General features: G+C 46.4%; 1 pseudogene; it reads right to left on the bottom strand.

The window, feature by feature from the left end:
* Nucleotides 1-7,678: 7,678 nt before the first annotated feature.
* LOC146758101 (1-phosphatidylinositol 4,5-bisphosphate phosphodiesterase gamma-1 pseudogene) lies at nucleotides 7,679-8,165 on the bottom strand (annotated as a pseudogene).
* Between the last annotated feature and the right edge of the window lie 2,464 nt (nucleotides 8,166-10,629).

The raw sequence follows: 10,629 nt of genomic DNA, 5'->3' as shown, positions 1-10,629 counted from the left end.
ACTAGATATATAGAGAAAGGTCTCTTAATTTGGTGTACTCACCCATTGGGTTAGCTGAATAACGCTGCACTCTCAGGTGCCCATTACTCACAGAATCACAGAATTGTAGGGGTTGAAAGGGACATCCAGAGATCCTTGAGTCCAACCCCCCTGCCAAATCAGGTTCCCTACACCAGGTTGCACTGGTAGGCATCCAGGCAGGTCTTGAATATCTCCAGAGAAGGAGACTCCACAACTCAATTGGGCAGCATGTTCCAGTGCTTCGTCACCCTCACCATAAAGAAGTTCTTGCACACATTCATGCAGAATTTCCTATGTTCCCGTTTCTGGCCATTTCCCCTTGTCCTGTCTCCAAACACTGCTGAAGAGAGTCTGGCCTCACCACTTTGCAACCCACACCTCAGATATTTATAGACCTGGATCAGGTCCCCTCTAAGTCTTCTTTTCTCAAGGCTAAACAGACCCAGTTCGCTGGACTCCTTCCAAGAGGTCCCTGTCTTTTTTGTTCTCGGTAGCCCAGAACTGGACACAGTACTATGGATGAGGCCTTACCAGAGTAGTATACAGGGAGAGGATCACCACCCTCAACCTGCTGAACACGCTCTTCTTAATGCACCCCAGTATGCCATTGGCCTTTTTAGCAACAAGGGCACACTGCTGGCTCATGGCCGACCTGTCGTCCACCAGGACACCCAGGTCCCTCTGTGCAGAGCTCCTCTCCAGCAGCTTATCTCCCAGCCTGTACCGATGCATGCAATTCTTCCTGCCTAGATATAAGACTCTACACTTGCTTTTGTTGAACCTCATCCGGTTTCTTACTGCCCAGATCTCCAGCCTGTCCAGGTCTTGCTGAATGGCAGCACAGCTTTCAGGCTTGTCAGCCAATCCTCCCAACATTATATCAACAGCAGACATGCTGAAGGACACTGCTGCCTGAACAAAGAATATGGTTATAAACGTGTTTCTTGTAGATGCTCATGCACCCAAGTGTCAGGCTACTGAAAAACAGCAGAATATCCATCAGGTAGTCTGAGCTGCCAGAATTGAGGTGGCTCAAATAGACTTGGACTGGCAGAATAAAAGTGAAGTATTTCTAGCTCGATGGGTTTATGAGACCTCAAGCCATCAAGGAAGAGACGCGACATATAAGTGGGCCAGAGACCAAGAGGTGGACTTAACTATGGTCACTATGGCTCAGATTATTCATGACTGTGAAACATGTGCCATAATTAAACAAGCCAAGAATATGAAACCTCTCATTGAGGAAGGGTGATGGCAGAAGGATAAATATGGGGAGATGTGGCAGGTTGATTATATCACATTGCCACAATCTCGTAGTGGTAAGTGTTATGTGCTTACCATGGTGGAGGTAACCACTGGGTGGCTTGAAACACATGCAGTACCCCATGCAACTGCTTGAAACACCATATTGGGTCTTGAGAAACAATCGTTTATTACAAGTTCTCACATCCCTTATATACCTTCACAAGTTGTTATTTTCTAACTTTCCCATCCGCCCTTACAACTTTCCCAAACATCTTACATGTCAACAAAGCATTCTACAAAACACTTTTCAACTGTCCATGCAGGCACATAACCAATCAGAGCTGTGAGACTCTTCTTCTCCTTGCAGAGGTGTCCTTGGTTCCCATGCTGTTTATCTTGCTCCACAGCTGCTGCTCTGAACAGCTTTTCTTGTATTCCCACAGGTAAGCCCCAAAGGATTACAGTCAATGGGTTCCATCAGGCTGTTAGATGGTCACTATCAGGGTTCCCCAGAGCTCCATTTTAGGGTCACTTCTCTTTCATGTTTTTGCGGATGACTTGCATGCAGGACTTTTTGCTGATGTTTTCTGATGATACCAGATGAGGAGGTGCTGTTGCCTCCACTTAGGGTTGAGAGGACTTGCAGAGAGATGTGGACAAGTCAGAGAAGTGGGTACCAGCTGGTACTAAGCACCAAGTGAATAACGTCTAACAAGAACAAGTGCCTGATTGTGCAACTGGGTAGGGGCAACCCTGGACATAAACACAGAATGTATACGGGACACTGGAGAGAGGTCTGACTGAAAAGGACTGGGGATCCTGGTAAAAATCTAATTGAATGTGAGTCAGCAGTGTACCCAGACAGCCAGGAAAGCTAACGGTCCCCTGGAGCACATCAGGCAATTTATTGCCATCTGGGTGAGGGAAAGGATTGTCCCTCTCTGCTCTGTGCAGCTCCAGCATCACCTGGAGCACTAGGTTCACTTCTGGGCAATGCAGAACATAAAGGACATCAAACAATGGGAGGGTGTGCACAGGAGGGCACTGGAACTGAGAGATCTGAAGTTCAGAATTTCACTGTGATTGACTGCTTGTTTAGACAGGGCCCTTCTCACATCCTACATCCTGTGATGAGACACAGGGCACACATGGGACATGAACTTGACAGTATCATTGCACCCAATGCAGAGCCTGGGATCTCTGTCCCCATGTCTTTCATTTAACATCATACAGACCTCCATCCCACTGCCCCAGGAAGGATCCTTAGTCAGCATGAGAGACAGGATCTCCCTGCCAAGGGTCTGGGAATCAGGGCTTGTCCTGTTGGATTCTTAAGACAAAGAAGGATTTTCTTAGCATCAGAGCCACCATGCCAGTGCCTTTGCCTGACTGGAGTCATGGCTCCCAGTTATCTGCTCTAACCAGTGCCTTGGGAAGCTTGCTTGCTAATGGCCCTCAGTGGGACCACTAATACTCCAAGAAACTTCACTGTTACTTCTGACTTTGTCTTGATGAGTTCTTTGTGCAAACTTCTCTCTGCACTGGAGGTTGACGGACTTAGCAGCAAATACGCCCTGGGGCCCATTCTGACCTAAAGAGCCTCCTGTGCCTTGTGCCTTCCTGTTCTCTTCTTCAGGTTTTCAGAACTTGTTCAGAAAAATGGAGACAGCTTAAAGAGCAAGTATCAAAAAAGCATTTATTTTCTATTCATTTATAGATTGTTTTATACAAGAAGAAGCATTTTGCAACTGATGTCAATCCAGGATGTCCCCAATGAGTTCTATTCTGTTTCTGTGTGGACAAAGTTCCTCCTCAACCTCCCCACCCCACTTCTACTCACACTGGCCCCATGGCACTTGCATCACTTTTCCTTACATCACTCTTCTGCTCTGCAGCCACCTGCTCATTGTTAAACCTCCTTTGTACCAACTCCCAGTGGCTTTCCACAGAGAACCAACTGCACATGGAAAAAGAAAGAATTCTCTTTATTTATGTCCAACAAACGGAAGGAAAGGTGATGCAATTGAATGAACAGTAAAACACAGGGATCAACTGCATGCCATGTCCAAGCTGCTTCTATTGAGGTTTATGTTTCATAGGGAGTATTTCCACAAGAAATGTGTTAGACACAGATAGGATGGGATAGATAGAATGATGGTGAAGGATTTGACAACAGACTTTTGAGGAATGGAGCAAATTCCAGTAATCTCCCTGGGATAAATCATCCAGGGAGTTGGGAGATATGAACTTAACACTGAACAGGACTCATGAGTATTTCACACTTTGAGATGAATTAACACGTTCTTATTGATTTCTATCTTTGTCTTCAACTCTTTTTTTCACTTTTACTGACATTACTGAACAGCTTTCAGAATTCATGCTTTTTTTAAAGCATGAAAATTAAAAGAGAGAAAGAGAAAAAGAAAAAAAAAAAGAAGAGAAATAGAAAAAGGAAAAGGGAAAGGAAAAAGAAAAAGAAAAGTATATGGAAAGGGAAAAGGAAAAGGAATGAAAAAGAAGAAAACAACATAGAAAAAGAAAAAGAATGAGAAAAAGAAAAGATAGGAAGGGATAGATCGAATCGCGATGAAGGAGTTGACAACACAATCTATAAGACTTTGGTGAGATGGAGCAAATTTGAATCATCCTCCTAGAAGTCAGAAATCAGACAGATAATTGGGAGGTATCTGACTGAACAAAGAGCAAGGGATGGGGAAATCTGGCAGGCTATGGCAGGAGCGTGTGTCTAAATGGCCTACTGAAAACATGCCCTTAACCATGGCCATTTATTTAGGAGAGCTGGAGACATCTGGAGGATGAGGGACATCAAATAGGCAGCAGGAAAGAGCAGTGGCGACGCCAGGATTTAGTCACAGGGCATTGGCACTGGCACCACTGTCTGTGTCCCTGAACCTGAAGTCATTTGTGTCCAGCAAACACAGTTCTGGAAAACATCTTAGTTTCAGAAAAAGAGAAAAAAAAAGAAAAAAAGAAAAAAAAAAAGAAAAAAGAAAAAAAGAAAAAAAAAAAAGCCATAAAATCAACTCAAAGATTCATATTTACAACTTAAAATGGAACAAGACTCAAGAGAGTTTCGCATGTTGAGTTAAAACATTTTCATTGATTTCGATCTCTGTCTTCAATGCCTTGTCTCAATTTTATTGACATTAATGAACATCTTTTAAGCTTACAGCCTCAAGATAGATAGATAAATAAATAAATAAATAAATAAATAACATGAGATCCATCTGTGTCTTGTACTTGGCCTGATGCCCCTTTGACCTTCACAGTTCCAACGAGACCTTCATTGCAGGAGAGTATGAGATCCAGCAGAGCACCTCTCCTCTTTGGTTCCTCCATGGCTTGGTCAAGAATCTGCCATCTGTGCTCTGCACAGATCTGCTGGATGGCACATGCCCTGCTGTGCTGTCCCTGCAGCACATACTGGAGTGAAAAAGGCTCCCAAAGGGGACACAGGTCTGACAACGAGTCTCCCGTATGTCTGCAGAGGGCACATTCCACATGCCCTCCGTGATCAAGAAGCCAGGAACAGACACTGATGGTCTCCTCTGTTTGCCATTTCCATTATCTCTGACCTGGCTGCTCTTCCATCCCCAGGCAGAGCTCAGTGCACTCTCACAGAGGGCAGTTGCCATTCCATGACTACTCATCCAACCATTGTACAGACTCTGTATCCCCCTTGCGCTACAGTGAAGTTGTGGAAGCCATTTAACTGTGTCCCTGTGGTCCAAACAGGAGCTCAGGCCTGCAGCTCATCTATGGTATCAGTGTGCAGAAGGTGGAACACAGACATTAGACCGATCGTGGGTCTTGGAGTTGACGTAGCAACATGGACACTCCAAGGGCATGGCTTTCCTGAAGGACCTGTGCTGCTCTTGCAGCTGCATGTGAATTCACCAGACAGCCGGTGCTATCCCCTCTCTGGCCCTCAGCTGATGCCCAGGAAGGAGGTGTCTATCTCAGGGACTTCCCACACAGTTTACAAGCACTGGCACACATCAGGAGCAGCCCAGGCACCTTGGGCATCACCCAGTGTCTGTGTGTAAGCAGCTGCCTCCCAGCTGAAGGACCGAGGACTCAGAGCAGGAGCTCACATGCAGGCAACTCCTTGCGCACTTCTGAACTGAACCAGAGGAATCCCAGCTCCTGTGGTTCTGTGGGGAGCTGAATCCCATTTCAGCTCCAGGATTTCTGTCAAGGGATGAGACTCCTGCACTACCTCATCTGGATCACTGCCCTGCACAGGGAAAGTCCAAACCTTGCCTTCCTTGTCTGTGTGACCTTCGTGCTTCATCAAACATACTCTGATAGTACTCCCTATATGTCTACAATCAGTCACTGACCACTGGACATGTGGTGGTTAATTGAGCGGATTTCAAAGCATAGTCATTATGCTGTTGTCTTTCAGGAGCTGTTGGCCATGAGGACCAAGGTACATCTCAGGGGAGATGAGTGGGAAGGATAGAAATGACATCATCTGCTGCTTCCTTGTCCTGGCTCCTGGGACACAGTGAGCTCATAAAAGTGGACAGAGATGTAGAGAGACAGCTGTGCTCAGGAGCAGCTCTTGTGCACAACACAGCCTGCAGGTGACAGGAGAGGAGAGAAATTGGAGAGACCTTACAGGATGTGTGAGGTTTGAGTGGGCTGTGAGCTCACTGCAGGAGCTTTGCTCACAGACCGTGAAAAGGTAAGTTTCACTGCAGACCGTGAGCTGTTTTCATAGAGGGTTAACAATCTGGGACATCCCATAGCAGATCCAGCTGCAGGCACTGCATGTTTCTTTACTGTGGAAAAAGCATTCTGATCCAGCTGAGGGCTTCATTGCTGCAGCGCCAGAGCACAACTCTGAGGGCTTTGTATCCCAGCATGGCTGCAGGCTGTGCAGCCGGGACTGCAGGCGGGTGACCAGGGCTGTCCTGCAGAGCAGGGTCCCTGCTGTGCCCCAGGGGCTGTGTGCCAGGTATGGGACTCTGCCGCCTGCCAGGCTCCGCACTCAGCCTGCCCAGGGAGCTGCCCAGAGTGCTGCGGGGAGACGTGTGTGGGGAAGGAGCCCCCCGGCAGGACTTGTGCTGCCGCAGCTTCTGCCTGGGGCAGGGGGATCACAGCTCCATTGCACAACTCTGTTTTCTAGGGCCCATGGAAGAGGAGATCCAAGGCAGGGGGTTTCCATTTCCTGTTCTGAGGCAAAACAAATTGGAGGCAGAAAGAGGCAGTCACACTTCTGAGAATTTTTCGTCAGTTGTTTGTTTTGTGAACAGTCACACGTGATGTGCTTCCAGTCTCCAATTTTTTGATGGATGGAAACAATTTTAATTATCATCATTTTCTGTAGGCATGAATAATTCACTTTAGCTGCAAACAGGCCTCAACAGCACAGCTGTAGCCTGCGACCACCGCCTGCACACCCCCATGTACTTCTTTCTCCTCAACCTGGCCCTCCTCGACCTGGGCTGCATCTCCACCACTCTCCCCAAAGCCATGGAGACAAAGCTCTGGGACAACAGGGCCATCTCCTACGCAGGATGTGCTGCACAGCTCTTTTTCTTTACCTTCTTCCTCTCAGCAGAGTATTCCCTTCTCACCATCATGTCCTATGACCACTACCTTGCCATCTGTAAGCCCCTGCACTACGGGACCTTGATGGACAGCAGAGCTTGTGCCACTATGGCAGCAGCTGTGTGGGGCGCTGGGGTTCTCCATTCCCTGCTGCACACTGCCAGTACATTTTCACTGCCTCTCTGCCAAGGGAATGTTGTCAACCAGTTTTTCTGTGAAATCCCCCAGATCCTCAAGCTCTCCTGCTCAGCCTCCTACCTCAGGGAAGTTGTACTTATCATTTTTAGTGCCAGTTTAGTCTTTGGGTGCTTTGTTTTCATAGTTGTGTCCTATGTGCAGATCTTCCTGGCTGTGCTGAGGATGCCCTCTGAGCAGGGACGGCACAAAGCCTTCTCCACGTGCCTCCCTCACCTGGCTGAGGTCTCCCTCTTTGTCAGCACTAGGTTTTTTGCCTACCTGAAGCCCCCCTCCACTTCATCCCCACTCCTGGATGTGACAGTGGCTCTTCTGTACTCAGTGGTTCCTCCAACACTGAACCCTATTATCTTCAGCATGAGGAACAGGGAGATCAAGCACACCCTCAGACGAAGAACAGTTAAAAGAGATGCTTAGTTTAGCACTGATCACTACTCCTGCAGGGACTGGGATTTCAGGCAAAGTGAGTAAGTTCACCCTGGGATGTGTGTTGTGCAAAACAAAGGAAGGGCTAAGAATACAGCTCCAATGGCATTGAGAATAAAGCAGGGAGCTCAGCCAGTTTGGATTACTCAGTACTCCTTTATATTCAAAGACAGGAAAGGAATCCAGCCAATAATTGATCATATTCAGAAACTCAGGTTGTTGATGGAGTGTGAGTCAAAAATACAACGTACCCATCCTCCTGATTAGAAAAATGTACAGGAACTTTCGGATACTACAAGATTCAAGGGCTATCAACAGAACAGTGGAGGATTTTTATCCATTGGTAGCATATCCGTATGCACCGCTTACATAATTATCAGGGGAACTGGCATGGTCCCTCTTGTGCCATCCCGTGGCACCCAGTCTGTGTTGCTGCAAGGGCTGGACTGAGGCACCAGCTCTGTCAGCCTCATCTCAATTTTCTTGCACGACAGTGGCATCTCCTGGTGGTGGGTGATGAAGTCGTAGAGGCTGTCAAATGCTTGGCTGTCAGTCAGAAAGAACCTGTGGATGCTGGCGTCCTGCTGCCAGAGGATGTGACAATGCTGCACCTTCCTATTACAATAGATGGACAGAATGCAGTCCCCAACCAAAATTTCATTCTCCCTGACAAGAAAGGAGCCATCAGGGGCCCCCATCTCAGTGCAGTACTCTGTCAGCAGCCACTCAGCAATGTGCCGCCCACCGCGCGGCTCATCTTCCACCATTTGGCACTCTGCTGTTTGTTCCTCTGTATTTGCCATCTACTACTTTGTCAGACATGAACCCATGGCTCCTTAGCGCTCACTTCAAGCTTTGGTGGGGCTTGCCAATGGTCTTTATAGCATCTGCTAACACCCACACTAGGTGTCTGGTGATTATGTTGAGAGGGCCTGTCTGGCATGGACAGTTACAGTCTTTCAGTTTTCTCCCTCCATGTCTGCTGAAATTAATGGAGGGAGGGGGAAGAGCAGGGGGGTTTGGAGAGTATACAAAAACGGAGGACATGGAGGCGCAGGCTTTGTTTCCAGACAGTAAATATTTAAAATGAGATTAAAAAACAAGATAACAAAAATTGATAAAGGTCTTAGGAGGGCAGGTTGGAGAAGGAGGGTGGGTAAGGGTTGAAAACATAATATTTCCCACGTCCCTGTTGTGGGCCATACTCATGTCTGAGCACAGGAAAACTCACAGGGGAGCAGAGGCTCTTTATAAATAGCTGAGCAAATGTATTGTGGCTCGGAATTTAGACACCACCACTGAGTAGGTAGCACAGAAATGTGAGGTTTGTTTACAGAATAATCCTAGAACAGGCCCAATTGTTCTGTGGAACAAATAGGGAAAGGGATTTTAACCTGGGCTACATTGGCAAATGGATTTCACTGAACTCCCAAGAAAAAGGATGGTGTAGTTATATGCTAGTTCTGACCAATACAATTCAGAATAGCCGTATGGGATTAATTCCCTGATCATACTCAGAATGTCCAGCACAGGGAAAAGAGTGCATAATCTTCCTAAAAACCCTGCAGTTGTAATAGTTGCAGAAATAAAGGATCTCAGAGAAACGTTTGAAATTGAGACAAAGTATGGGGATATGAATGCCTGGGTAGAATGGATTAAATATACTGTCCAGAGTCTCAGCCATAGTGATTGCTATGCTTGTGCATCAGGATGGCCTGTAGCACAGGTAGTACCCCTTCCACTGCGGTAGACCCAGGAACCCCAAGGGATATGGTGCATGATTGCCCTGTATCAGGAGAAAGCCTCCTGAGGAAACAGAGCCTGTAAATCGCTATCTTTACTGCTCTCTCCAATGCCTGATATGGATGCCAAAACCCCTCCTGCATTCACCATGGCTACAGGTAACCATACAGCTTCCATCTCAAGGCAGGGTGTAAGAGCTACCAGGCATACAGGGAATTTCTCCCTATGCAGTGAGACCTTGAATGTTACGGAAGATTCAGAAGGAAACTATTTGAGATTGGAAATCTGTAGAGCGGATCTCTGGTGGTGTTGCGGCGGGTGAGAAGATCTTACGGTCCACTCTCCCATCTCACTGTGAGGTACCTGTGCACTTGCTCAATGAGTTGTACCATTCACCCTGGCATTCACGAAGGGGATGTCACACACCCCCAGAAGGAACAAAAGGAGCTCAGGGTTCTCATTTGATGATGCTGTATATAGATACAGATTCAAATGGAGTGATCAGAGGTGTCTCTGATAAATTTAAGTTGAGAAATCCAATTGCTGCAGGGTTTGAATCACTGTTCTGGTGGGTGACAATTAACAATGTGGATTGGATTAACTACATCTCTTACAAACAACAAAAGAAAGAATCTGAACTACAGTCTATATGGGAACAAAACTAAACTACTTCATCAAGTATCGATAGATACTTGGATTCACCGAACTGTGGGAAAAATTTACTGGTTGGCTACCACATTTTGCATGGCTAAAGCAACTCTTTATTACTTAGTACTATTGTAATCATCTTGCTTGTTTTAATGTATGTTGAAATGAGGTGTGTATTATGGCAGTGTAAGACCTGTGGGAATAGCTATGAAGAATAGAAAAAGCACAAGCTAAGACAGAAAGTGGAGAGCGGAAGTTATTTGAAATCTTCCCTTTCCAGGAATGTAGTAATCTAGCAAGAGTATTTGCTAGGTCCAAGAAAAGGGGATAATTGAGTCCAAACAAGGGGACAATCTAAGACTTAACGATTGCAGAGGGGCTTGGGTAAGCAGGATGTCAGGTCAGATAAGAAAAGAATATTTTGAAACTCCATTGTCAGCGTTATGGGGAACACTGGGCAAGGGACCAGCTAGAAACTGTTTCAGGCTGAAGTCAGCGCATAGTTTGATGAACAGATGTGTGCTTCCTGCTGGATTGTGGGTTTCTGAGAACATCCGACCCCGACAGATCCAGAAATGTCTCACGAGAAGGAGGACAGACAGAGTCACTGCACATCCTTTATTCTGTTAAGGTTCACACAGAGCCCGGTACATTATGTACAGTGTGTCTGGTCTACACTAAAAAGTTACAAGCTGAAGAGGAATAGATTTGCGTAATGATGTTTTAGTGAAAAACATCACAGTATTAAAATAATATAATAAAAATTATAGT

This window comes from Coturnix japonica, chromosome 17 (genome assembly GCF_054131305.1).
Source record: "Coturnix japonica strain WE chromosome 17, WE-NBRP24, whole genome shotgun sequence".
In the NCBI taxonomy this organism is placed as follows: Eukaryota; Metazoa; Chordata; class Aves; order Galliformes; family Phasianidae; genus Coturnix; species Coturnix japonica.
This window is presented reverse-complemented; position numbering and strand designations above follow the sequence as displayed.